The following is a 14,556-nucleotide window of genomic DNA, read 5'->3' as shown; positions in this document are numbered from 1 at the left end:
GTATGTGAAAACATACTTTCTGCACTTTGCGCATCCTCATGCTGGTTGGAAATTTCAAAAGATCCGTCTGGATCTTCTTGTTAGCATGTATCCAGAAGGTTTTAAGTTTAATCCCTGGTCTGGTCAATATCCAATTTTATTACTGCACAGTCCAATGCTTCCTATTCTCTAGTTACTCACATTGGACCAGTATGATGACTGTTGTAGGGAACTGGATGAGACACATAGTTATTTTGAGGATGCAGACGCAAAGGTAAAGGCAGCCAAAGCCCATATCCTTAAACTAGAGGCACAGGTTGCTGTGTTAGAGAAGCAGGCGGCCACTCTGTTACACTGCTCTATCTGCTTAGCTTTTTTTGACAACAAATCTGCTTATATTAACCATAAGAAAAAGTACACCAATGATATTGAAACATTCAACTTCAAAACAAGTTTCCAGAGGATCACCATTCAAAAAGAGATGGTAACTTCATGTGTTACTATTTTAATGAAGTATCATTTGTCTAGATTCAAAAAGAAAGTACAAGAGAGTAGAGAACTTGAAGAAATACATGAAAAGAATGAAATCCCATTAGATTGGTCTAAGCAAAGTAAATTTTTTTATTTCAAGTCTTTGATTCAACAATAAACTCACTACTCATTTAACAATAGATTGGTGGAGATGACCATTATCCTCCTTAAGCTATGGATCAAGTGGTGGCACCAACTAACAAGGTAGTTACAGCAAACAACATACTAGTTTGCTAAATTGAATGTACATTAATCAGGCAACAAGTAGTGGAGCTACTAATTAAAAAACTCCAATTGAACTATGTGACTTGACTAGCATACTAGTATACTAAATTGACATCAACCAATAGTTACAACAAGACTTGAATGAGCCAATGAGTAAATAAATTAGTATATTAGTATACTAAATTGACCCGTGCCAATAGCCTGAAGTTTCAAATCAAACAGTGAGTACTATAATTAGTAATCCTGAACACTAAATTAACATCAACTAATAGTTACAACAAGACTTAAATGAGCCAATAAAGACATAAATTAGTATATTAGTATACTAAATTAATATTTGTAAATAACTTGAAGTTTCAGACCAAAAAGTGGGTCCCATAATTAGTAATCATGATTACTAATATCTAATGCTATCAACTATAGAAACCACCTGTAGAAATCATTGGTGGTTTAATTCATCAAGACTACCTTGATACAATTATGTTGATTGTTAATCCTAACCTTAGGACTTTATGTTGCCAGTTCATTCCAAGGACATGGTAAAGGTGTTTTTATCTATTGCTCTTATTCACTTACAATGTATTCACAGAGTCACAATCATGAAACTATCAGAAAGCAAAAACAGTATTGCTATCAACTAGTTAATTTTTTCCCATGGATTTTGCTTAAATCAATCACAAAATGTCTCTGCCACCACAAGAGACACCTCAGCACACTTCACTCGTGAGGCAAGGAGTTCTTGGAGTTCCATTCTCTTTATCTCCTCCTTGGGCGATGGGGCCCACAAATCTAATAAAGGTTAAAGTAAGCTATACATGGCATGACTAGGAGAGCAACCTTACCTTCAGTCAACTGTTGCTTCAACAGTGCTTTTTGAGTCTCCAACAAACTCCAGTAACATTGAGCCCATTTCCTCTGACATGGTATACATGATGTCCCCCGCAGATTATCAACTTCCTTCACACAGCAAAACGGCCCTTCTTTCTTCACATTGTTGAGGCATTCTGCACAGGGTATTACCTAGCATGTCAATTTGCTCTGGTATATTACAGAAGGTACCACTCACATAAAGAATCGGTCTTGACGTCTTGTTCGGTGTGGTGGTGTCCTTAGAGGGGGTTTCCACCTTGGTCTTGCCTTGTTCCTTTGAGGGGCTTCCGACATTCTGTGGGTACCTTCTCTTTGTTATCACTACCTCCACTTTCCTATACTTCGGCTTTGGTGCAATCCTCTCCAATTCTTTCTCCCTTTCCTTTCCCCCCAATGCAACTTTCCTGGCCGGGATCTGGATCTGAGGAGGACCAATATTTGTCTGTTGTGTGTTTAGGTTGGATAAACATTGTTTGATAGCTTTTAACTTACTGTTGGTGTCTGTTGCATATAACCAAAACTATAGTTAATCTCTTTAATGGATGACCTAACCCTATGAGATGTACACAATCCTGGTAAAAGGGTAATCAATCTCCATCTATATCCAATGCCATAATGCTTAATTCCTCCAGAGAGATGGCCTTGAATAGTATCTCCTTTGGGGTTTTATTGCTCACTGTTATTGCTGAGAGGTTGAGGTATTGAATAGTGATCAGCCCAGCATCTCCTAAGAGAGAATGGAAAGAGGAATACAATAATAGACCAGAAAGTCTGTTGAAGAGATTGATGAAAAAAAAGCCATTACAGTGTGGGGTTGTGAAGACTTTGCATTACCTCCACACCTGATAAGGTGCATAGTTCCAGGTGTCTGAGGGAAGATAGGGTGATGGGAGTTTAGGCGTCAAGATAAGCTTCTAACATTGCACCAAGCACCAATTCCTCCAGATTGGGAAAACCCTGAAGAATGAGAACAGGGTCTATGGCGCCAGAAACAAAAACACTATCTCCAATAGTCAAATAGGTAAGAGTGGGCATGGTGGTGGATGACTTCATTGGAAAAAAAGGTATGGCAAGATATTCAAGGGCAAAAAAATGAGTTGCCTCTACTTTAAATGAGGGAAACCAGTTTGGACATAGCTCTGTGAAATATTCCCCAGAAAGCTCCAGCTTTTCCAACCATTTGAAACTGTTGTGCTTGGAGAGATGGTCTATAAGGAGTTTGACCACCTCGTGTATGCAGTAAGAGGAAGTGGGGCTATCACAGCTGGAAAAGTTCCTTATCTTCAATTGTCTGATCCTATCAGTGGACTGCAAGATCTTTAAAAGTGGATTAAACAAGTTCCAACCCCTCCCTTCTCCCCCTTTCTATCTCAGTCATACAGTCTCTACGTTGCTTGTAAATGTGGAGGAATTCAAATATCAATTCTTAATAGTGCTATCTCAGTGATTGTCAGTGTACAGTTTAACTTCAACTTGTTCCCAATGTACCCAAATGAATAATGGGTATTCCAGCCTCTATAATCTGCAGGGGGTATGATCATGCAGGTAGTCAAGAGGGCTGCTGGATTCTTCACTAACTGATATCAATCCTTGCAGACCAGAAACATATGCAATTCCACCCTGGACAATACCTCTGAACTCCCTGCTTCAGTCCATCCATACGAATGATGGGTACCATAACTACATTGGATAACACATATGATAATCATATGAAAAATTTCCAAGGGTACTAGAATAGAAAATGAAAAGAGGTTGATGCATGTGAGAATTGAGATAAAGTAAGTACTCACAGCCCATTATGAGGCAACGATAAACTATAACAAAAACAAAACCTGTCTCCTACTGCTCTTGTAGGGAGTAAGAGGTTCAATGAGTCTTGTGATCGACAGATGCTAGTGAATATAGCAAGTAGAGGATATGGGAATAGACTCAGAGGTTTCTGATGAGAGGTAAAGCGGATAATTCAAGTAATAGAAAACTAAAGAGCTATACATGAGATGTGTAGGACTTATATAGCTAACCGTCCGTTCCTCAGACCGAAAGGAGAATAAATGAAAAGTGGTCTGAGGAATAAATTGACCAATAAGAAAAAGGAATAACTATTGTACGACTTTTGAATGATTAATCAGCAGGTGAGAGAGTTGTACTAATAATAGGTATTGTCACACATGTTCAGTGTACTAATAATAGATGTTGTCACAGATGTTCAGGAACCGTATCCTCATGATGAGGTATGATCCTGACTAAAGTGTCTATTAGTATATCCAGGTATTGATGGGGCTTGGAGCTGGTTGGCGAGATGCCTACTATCAGTCCCTACCCATTGTGCTGGCTGGCTGGGAGTGATACCCAGTCTCTGATCTGCGATATAAAGTGGTAACGATGATTGAGAAAGCCTGTGAGGGCTATGAGAAGTAGAATAGCAAATGATACCTCTAGCCCTAGAGCCAGAGGTGTAACAGGGAAAGTGTTTGAAAACCAAGACATAGAGAAAATAATAAATGGTCCTTACACCCATGGCAAGTTTGTTCTGGATAAATTTTTTCTAGACATGAGAAATTACAATGTGGGAGGGATAGATGGGATGAATGAAGCTGAAGCTTATATATGTCAATATGTATTTCTTGGACCACATTCACTTATGTGTGGAAGAGCTTTGGTGTTCTATTTTATTTTGCTTCTGAGAATATATGCACATTAATACAATGGGTCGGGGACCTTGTGTGGACTAATATTTCATATCTCCATTAAGATGCACCAGCCAAAACTATGTATATAAAATACTAATATTAACAGTGTAATTTAAGCAAGAAATTTATTGACTAAAAAATTAGCAGTATATATACTAAAAGTCATAACTAAGAATTAAGATTAGAATATTTGTATTAATACTTTGTGGCTACTTGAGGTTATAAGCACTACTTGTTAATCCACCAAATATTTCTTTGTTTATAGAGAGGGCAATACATACTTTTGGAATCTAGCAATATTTAGTATACTAGTATGCTAATTTTTTACAGATACTGTTTTGTGCAGAATTGTTTAAGCATGAGTGTTGACTCATTTTCCTATTATGGTAGTTCAATATGGATAGCCATGACTAACATCTAATTTAATCTCTTATAATTTAATTTTGGGTACAAATATATACAAATAACATGCAATAGGTATTACATAATCATACTACATACTTTTTATTTCAGTATACAGTGTATGTTAATGTGGTTATTTAATCTATAACCAGATATTTGTACACCATAGTATACATATATCAGTGTTTTGAATGCTTTATAATTAAACACCTCTTTAACTGCAACCACCACCTTTCTCTTTTGAACTTTTGTGAATTTCCCAAAATGGCATCTTAACAAGAAAATAACAACAATAACAGCAATAATGTTACTTAACTTAATATTTTAAAATTTAATATCTAAATACATTATTTATTGATTTTTCTTTTACTTATAAATTCCCTTTTAGGAAAACCCCTCTAAAGGATTAATTGTTTACAATACCTATACACTAAACATGACTATCTCATGTTAATTTAGTATTCAAATGATCTTCAAGCAAATATAATTATCATAAATTCAAATCTTTTAGGGAAGCCCTAATATAATACAGAAAATAATCTATTTACTATACTTGTATACTTACTAATGTGCTAACATATTGTTATCTAGGATGATACTACTGGGGTATGGTACCACAATTTATTTACAGTATTTGTATACTAAATATAAGTATTACAATATATTTTGGCCTTTAATTGAATCACAAGTAAAATGTAATACAAACTAAATATTCAATGTAGAAGAAAACCAAGGTATGGCAAAGTCATTAATTATTTCACCAATAACTTCATGATATATCATACATAATCAGCCTGCTAGCAAAGCAGCTGAACTGTTGAAAATCAGAGTGAGTCACCTCTTAATATGAGACTACATCCTATAATAATGTTTTTTTACTAGATTCCAAAAATATCAAAAAGTACTATTCTTGAACTATTAAGTATACAAGTATACTAAATATCATATTATAGGAAACAAAAGGACTGGACCAACTAATTCAATCCAACAAAATTCTTGCCCAGGTTGCAAAGGCTGAACTGGGTGGGATATACTTTGATTTGCGTTAGCAGCACTGATGATAACCTTGGTCATGATCTAACTATAATCAAACAAAAATACAACCCCCAACTTATTAGACCTACAACTATCAAACAAATTGAGCATTTTCAAAATTCAAAAGGGTTACTCAATCACTACCATAACAAGATAATCTTGATTGGGATTAACAAAGAGTACATCAAAGGTGGCTTACTGGGCCTGAAGCAGAGTGCATATGATAACCACATTAAGTGGTCAAATTATGTGCGGATGTTAAACATCAGAAATAATAATATTCAATGGTAACCACTGTTGTACATACATAAAATGCAGGAGAAATACCAAGATTTTTATGATTTGGATTGTGCAAAAGGGTTACTCATAACCCCCAATCAGCCTTATGACATTGTTAGACTTGGTTTGCAGACATGATCAACTCAGCACCAAATTATATATTACTATATCATCACCTGACAGAAAATAACACAGCACCGGGTAATGGTTTATATGACTTTTGTTCTTATTCACGTTGTACATTCCATCAGCTGGTGTTGTTGCATGTATTGCTTTTATAAACATCTGTTATGTTACTTGTACTGTGGTTGATATTGCCTGAATATATATATATAGTGGATTGCTATATATGTTGTGTTTTTTAAAAGCTCTCCTTGGAGGTTGACTACCTTGAAGCATTTGCTAAGCCTTGATATGGACGAATGAGATTCAAAAAACCAATTTATTATTACAAAACCACTTTCAAACATGATAAATATATGGAACACTTTGTGAAACACTATAATAAATTTTGGCCAAGTTGTGCTTCAAGGTTGAATAATTCCAGACAATGCCCATCACACTGATGACTATCTTTGCCCAGGCCAAAATTAACAATAGTTAGCTTACCCTTCTTGTCCTAGACAATGTTTTTTGGAGCCAGGTTGTTGTGACAGACCCGGAGGGCATGGATTTTTCTCACGCTTTTAAGTAAACCATGCTGAATCATTACATTTTCTTTTTTAGTCAATAACTTGTTGCTTAAATTACACTGTCAATGATTAATATACATAGTTCATTTAACAGATTAGTGTATTTTAATTTTTTTAATGGAGGTATTAAATACTAGGTTTTGATTTGGGCCTTGACTTTAACTTGGGCTGATGTATTCAGAAGATAGCTTAAGGAAAATATCTAGCCACTTGCTGAGAGCAATCAGGGACAGGAAACTAGAGAACAGGAAGCATTGGACTCTATAGTATTGTCCAAAACTTTGTAAACAAATGTAAACAAAGGAGCCACAGAAGCAAAATAATAGAAAACATAGTAGACACTCAGTGATAGGTGATTAGGGAAAGGAATGAAAATAGGTACAAATATAAATAGCATAAGATATAAGCAAGGTTAGAGTTACAGTTTATTTTTCCTTGGTTGTGGTTTTGCTTATTCCTCATTTGATTTTTAGCCATTTGCATCCTGTATTAAGACCAGCCAGCCCTGTGGTGATCTAATTAGCTTCTAATGCAACAGATGTTGTGAAAAATATATGGTCTATCTGTTAGTTTTGGTGATTCTGCACCTTTGTGCTACCCACATATTGGAGTCAATGGTCAGATGGTGGGTGGTATTTTTTTTTTTTTTCAACATATACTAATACAAGTGAACAAAAGTCTTACTATTTTCATTATGTTGGAATAATACCTGGAAACATCACTCACAGCATTAAGACAGTGTTTTATAATCATATTCCAACTTTCCCGTAACTTTGCCTCATGATATGCATAAAATAGGGGCTATATATCTTGATATGGCCTTTACTTCTCTCTCTCTCTCTCTCTCTCTCTACATTCTCTATGGCACATGTCACTTACCTTAAAGTATTTGCAAAGGTAACTTTCAATCATGTGCTTCACATTGCTGATGTCTTTGTGTAAGATTCAAAATTTGGTGCATAATGTGGGCTATGCATACAATTTGAGAAACAGAGTCAGACACTCACTTGATTCTTGCACCTCTACTATGGTGATACTCTTCTAGGGGTATGAAGTTGCCAACTTTCCTTCAGCAGAAATCATCACATGTGCTTATCATTTGCAGGTTATAGAAAGGCAAAATGTAGTTTTAGATGTTACGAGCACATCTGATAAATGGTTTGCCAAAATCCACTGTGTTATGACATTAATCTTGTAGTCCTTCTCCAATAGAACCAAGGTCATTGGTAATAAATACTTCAACTACTTCAATTTTACACTTATTGACAATTCTTCAGCAAAAACTTCTGCTTTCCTTGTACAGCTTGTTTGATGCCTTTGTCAATTTAATAGCACATACAGCTGGTACTGTCAAAATGCTGCATACAGCTATTGAAAATAAGCCTGACCTCAAAGAAATTCTCCAGGATCAGCTCTTTGGAATGGTTGTTGTATAGAACTGTGTAGGCATGGCTTGTGTCTTGGTGGACGTCCTTGCAATGACTATGTAACAATTGTTAATACTTATATCTATAAATAAAAATAAAAATAAAAATCCTGATCTAAGAGAGGATACACATAGTTGTGGAATAAGTCATACATGCAAAAAGGTGTCATATACATGTGATGGTTATTCCTAATAGCTCTCCATTCACTTAAAGCCTCGGGATGTTGCACCTTAAACTTTTCTATTACGCCAAGAAAAGTTGTTTTATTTGGCGCTGTTGAGAACGAGAAGGTGACAGGGGGGAGTGAGCAGCAATAACAAAGAAGAAAGAGAGGATGTTGTATTGATCTTTTGATATCAGTGAAAAGAAGCAATGAGACAGGGCAGAGGATTAGCCCATTATTGTACTTACCTCTGCTGTTTACAGTTTGGTTACATAGGATGTTTGGTGGAAATTGAGAGATACTTTGATGGTTGGATTGATCTTCTCTGGAGGCAGAGCGGAAGACAAGAACAGGGCAGGGGAAAGATCAAGCCATGGGGCGGGAGAGGGAGAGGGGGATGGATCAGATTACCATTATCTGCCATGCTGCAATGAATAGTTTCGGTAAAGAGTCTTTTTTTGAAAAGCTGAGATTATACTTCTTCTTTGCGAGTGTTTTTAACCTTGTGAGGTTGACTTTGTTGCCCAATTTGTACAGGGCGAGTAGATACTGGATTGTGAAGTCCATGACAGCATAAGGCAAGGGTCTGGAGGGCATATAACAATTTCAAGTGGTGGTTTGTGATTCCGGGAAAGCCGCAATATTGCACAGTTATATTTGCTGTATGTGTTTGCTTTTTTTATGTGATAAATAATAATAATAATACTGTTTAGGGATCAAATTGTTAAGTCAGTGAACATATGTTGTCTGTAATCTGCTCTTTCATTGAATATTTGTTTAAGCCTGCCCTAAATTTGTGCACAGTACACTGAATTCAAGCAGATGATCAAAATTGAATCTTTACAATTGATAAATTGATGAAAAATAAAAAAAGAGACTCCAAAACGGTAAAAAATGATAATATAATCTGATAACAAAACACTTTAGTAAAAAGTGTGAGAATTGGGGGAAAATCTATTTGCCAGTCACGGATAAAGCTAGTCAGAATTTCAAGGTACACCACATTGACAGTATGTCTGTCATTTGAACTACATAGAAATAGCACTTTTATGTCCTCTCCTGAAGTGCAGCGAGACAATGCAATGTAATGTTGCCCATGAAAACACTGGAACATGTAAATCCAGCCCTACCTGTGTCACTGATTTCCCTTGAGATTTGTTTGGTGATGGTCATAGCAAAAGCAACATGAACAGGGAATTGATATTAGTTTTGGTGATTCTACACCTTTGTGCTACCTCTATATTTTTATTCCTTTCTCTATCTATCCTTTTATCATTCACTATTGATTGTGTTCTCTATTATTTTGCCTCTGTGGCTCCTTTATTTACCTTTGTTTACAAACTTTGGACAATACTGCAGAGTCCAATGCTTCCTATTCTCTAGTTACTCACATTGGACTATAGTTGCAGTCCCTGATAGCTCTTAGCAAGTGGTTAGACACTTCCTTTAAGTTTTGTTCTTAACATTTTTTGTTAGAATATACTCTAACATACCAATACTCCATAGGATAATACCTCTGATTTGTAAGCCAGCCCAGCATGTAGCAGCTATACTGTGTAAGACATCCGTGGTTGCATGTCATATTTAAGACCTTATATCATATAACCTTGGCTATATAGCTAGAGCAGCTAGGATGTATCCAGAAGGTTACAAGTTCAATCCCAGGTCTGTCAATATCCAATTTTATTATTTTTAGAGCTAAATGTCTATCTTCTCAGAGAAATAAAGAAAATATTAAGAATAAAGCTTAAAGTAAGCGTCTAGCCACTTGCTGAGAGCAATCAGGGACTGGAAACTAGAATCCAGTGTGAGTAACTATATTATGAGAGAGTACAAGAGGTATACAGTACCTAGAGTCCAATGTGAGTAACTAGAGAATAAAAAGCATTAAACTCTGCAGTACTGTCTGAGATATTGTAAATAAAGGTAAACAAAGCAGCCACAAAAGCAAAATATAGTGAATGTAGTGAACACTAAGTGATAGAAGATTAGGAGAAGAAATGAAAATAGGTAAAAATATCAATAGCACAATTAGGTGCAGAATCACCAAAACTAACAGAGTTTTCAAATCAAACAGTAAGTACTATGATTAGTGATCCTGAACACTAAATTGACATTAACCAATAGTTACAACAAGACTTAAATGTGTTAGTAAATACATAAATTAGTATACTAGTATACTAAATTGACATGTGTAAATAGTGTGAGGTCTCAGACGAAATGGAAGAGCCCTGTCTGATATCGGAATATGAGGTAAGTTGACACAAGTTACAGCAAATGCTTTTGAAGCTGACCAAAAATACTACAACAACAGAGTTTTGATTACATACAGCAGGTACTAATGATAAGTTGAGAGCTGTATATTAATCTTTATTAAACCTAAACACGCAACAGCGAGGACCAGTTGAACCTATCTGCAATGTTTTGGAGAAAAAACTTGACTAAGATTGTTTGTTGCATTACAAAAAATCATCAAACCGGAACATTCATGATTTGGGAGACCAAGTTATTGTCTGATTAATTACTACGTAGAGGATGCCCCATTTAATTTTTGATATGTTCATCACAATAGTAGTAGGTAGGTACATTTGGGACCACATTATGAAATTGTTCTGAAAGTAAACATAATTGAGTTATGATGCACGGATGAACACCTAAGAGTCTCTCTGGAGTTTAGGTGGCATGTGAGAACAGAAATGTTATCAGTAGACCGTTCTTGATATTTGATTGATAGGAAAGACTATTATATGGCAGCCACCAGCTGATTCCGATTGATGAACAAGCTTTGATAGGACAAGGGTTTACTCGCTTTTACTTGAACAAAACTACCATGGACTCCACATCCCAGAAACAACTTTTAATATAGTCAAAACTATAAGGTCTATCCGGTTCAACACTGATAACAAATAAGCTGAGTGATGTCCAGGCAAAATCTATTATGAATTCTATTCTCTTTATGGACTACTCATTTTTTTTTACTCATTGGTTATACCATCAGACCGATGACTCATTTTCCTTCACATACACTTCCGCTCTCTTTGCAGTCGCATTACCTTGTATAGTACTTAGTCCTCAACGGACAGACCTGCTCTAGATCAGACCTAACTCCTATCACCAATTCTATCTTCCATAAATATGCTTGTAACAGTAGTAGTAGTATTCTTTAATACAATTCTACACAGTTTACGCTTACAAAGCTAAACTCCTAAGATCAGACTTCTACTCAGAAAAAGACCAACTCTCGTTAGAAGAACTCCACTCAGAACTACATTCTCGAACTTGTCTTCAGATAAGTCTGTTTGAAACCTCGACAGATCCTCAGACTTTGTTAAGTACTTCGTGCATAACAAAATCACTGTTTTTAAGTACAAGTGCATGTGGGATAACAATGCAAGCCTGGGGAGTAAGTCCCAGAAACCAGTGGCCTCAGAGCCAAAAGTGCCAAGGGCTCTGGTCACCGCTCCTGACCATTCCATCAAGATTTGGGCTGCCCCGGGGAGCACGCAAGCTAGTCTATTAGCCCCATGGAACGACTGGGACCCGATTCACAATCAGGGTCCCCCTTCTCAACCAATGATCCCGGCTTCTGCTCACCGCACTCCCCAACCTTTTGCTTGCCCTGCACCCCCTGTTCCCCCTCCACAGACACAATTCACGTTTCAGGAGTCAAGGAGGCCTCCCTGGGGAGATGGATTGCCAGGATAAGGGAGGCCATCCCCTCTCCTGCCAGGGAGGTTTTGAATGCCGTGGCCAGGCTGCCACTGCCATCCCCCAGCCCCCTTTCCATTCATCCCTGGGAGGCTGTTGATGCTCCCCCAGACATCACGCTCCATTTCCCCAACACTTCCTTTGACTTCACATTCCCACCTTTCTGTTCCACCCTGATTTCTCCTCCCGGCTTTCCTAACCCATGCAGGTGGGAAGAAACGCCCGTGCACATTCCCGGAACCCCTCATCTTTTTCCCGGGCCTCCTCCTTACTGGCCTTTTGAGGTCCAACAAGGGGATTTGCCTCAGCTGCCAAGGATAGACTTCAACTTTACATCCCCAGTTCCCAGCCACATACAATAGTTGTCCCCGGCACAGCAGTGGAGTCTGCCTCCTTCCTTGGAAGAAAGGGTAGCAAGGATAGAATAAAGGGAGGGGATCATCAGGGATCTCTGTGAGAGGATTAGCCAGCCGGAGGATGAGGTAGCAAGGTTGAAAGCGAAGGAGAGGGAGTACGATTAGACAAAATCATAGTTCAATGTACTTGTAATATAAATTTCTTTTTTCTTTATTTTTTTCAACTAGATTTCATTTGCATATATTTAATTTCTCCTCACTCACCACTAAGTGTACATTTAATTACTTGATCCATATAAATTTGAGCTACCTACACTAAAATCTTAGTATGCTAATGTGTAATAAGAAACAAGTCTGAGAACTCTACCCCGGGACCCATAAACATGGCCCAGGATCTGTCTAACTTCAACACATTGATAAGCTATCTGTAAGTGATGCTCGGCAACATGGGAACATTGCCTGGGAACGGTCTATAGCCAAGTGATCTATGATCTGTTCAGCCCAGGCTGTAAGATCATCTAACCCAGGACAACTACAACACTCACATCCCCGGGTACATATTTTAAACCCTGGATCATGTAACCCAGGATGACTGTAATGCTCATATCCCCGGGTACACATTTTAAACCCAGGGCCATTATATGTATTTATTACATTACTATACAAGAGGTCTACCTACTATTCAACACCTCCTGGGTTTCTTTACCTTTAGTGTCTGATCTACCTTGATGTCCTTGGCTTGTTGAAGCCGCTTTACTGCACTATTACCAGACCTTGTCCTGTGTGCTTGTTTTTAGCGTTGGTGCTCCATCAGTGACAGAAAAACCAAAAGAGAGCACAGAGACAAATGTCTTTGACCTGGGTATACCAATATTCAAGTAGATAATAGTATTGCTATATGTAAATAATATGGCCCTCTGGGGCAGACCTGGACCGGGTTGTTCTGGGTTTTGGTCCCCTTCTTGTGGTGAGTTACCTAAGCATTAGCATTCATCTTTGTAATGACACACCCAACAGTGAGGTAAAGTGTTTCAGCACTGACCCATTTAAAGTACTGTTTTGCAGGTATCTCTGATAATTGACATTGTTTGATTGTTGCTGTTTACCCTGATTCTGCCACACTTAGTTGTAGGTGCTCCAAAGATTGTATGTCAGGATCTGACTCTGTCTGCTATTATGCAAGCCACTATATTGCATGGAAAGCAAAGAAAACGAGAATAAAGAGGCGGCGGTATCAATCAAAACATATGAATTGCTTATAAATAAGAGGGTGAGTCATGCAGATCGGTACATCAGAGGTATAAAAGTTCCAGGAAGAAAAAAAACTTCAATGTCAAAATGGAAACCTGGAACTTCTGGGTCCAGGAAAAAGTATTACACTTCAAGACAAACCAGAGAAATGCTACCTTCTTGTTTAAATCAAGTTATTTATAATTTCTGTTTTGCATTGTGTAAGAAGAGATAAGTTTTTTGTGGCAAAGATGAGCCTTACACAGCCAGACAATTCAGTAGGTATGAGGTTATTTTTCACTTCAGTCACCCCCAAAACATAAGCATTTAGCTTCAACTATCTGTGTAAATGTATAAAGCTAAGAGCTTGTTTTTCCTGGTATCATCCCAAGTGCTCCAGCAAGGATGGGATCATCCCAGAAGTGGGATAATACCACCCTTCTGGGATTTTCCCATGGTATCAGACCATTTGTTATGGTGGGATAATCCCATTAGATGGGATAATCCCAGACATTTGCCACATGTCACATGGTGTCAGGGGGGCTTTACTGCAAAAATAGTTCCTGCATAAATGTAGCCAACATCAATACATTATCAATAGTACTAATAGCCATGAAGCAGAATACAATACTACCTGCTTTCATCATTTATAACATATATACAAATTTCAAATGGTGTTTACTCTCAATTGAACCTTAATTTGTCCAGCTTCTAGTGTAATATCATATACTATAGATTGATGGAGGAGACTTTGACCAAAGGTTAGTGTAACTAATTGTGACATATAACCATTTACAAATTAACCTGATTTAATTCAGTTGATTAGGAGATAATTCAACCATATCTCTTTTCCTTAACTGACTATATAACTTTGTCATTCCTACTTATCATATAATTTACTGCATATCACAAAGTAGATTTATCTACCCTGGATTTCTATCAATGTTACTTAAAATGGCTTATAGTCAA

The sequence above is a fragment of the Serpula lacrymans genome (genome assembly GCF_000218685.1).
Source record: "Serpula lacrymans var. lacrymans S7.9 unplaced genomic scaffold SERLAscaffold_1, whole genome shotgun sequence".
In the NCBI taxonomy this organism is placed as follows: Eukaryota; Fungi; Basidiomycota; class Agaricomycetes; order Boletales; family Serpulaceae; genus Serpula; species Serpula lacrymans.
The sequence above is the reverse complement of the archived record's forward strand: the minus strand, read 5'-3'. Positions refer to the sequence as shown.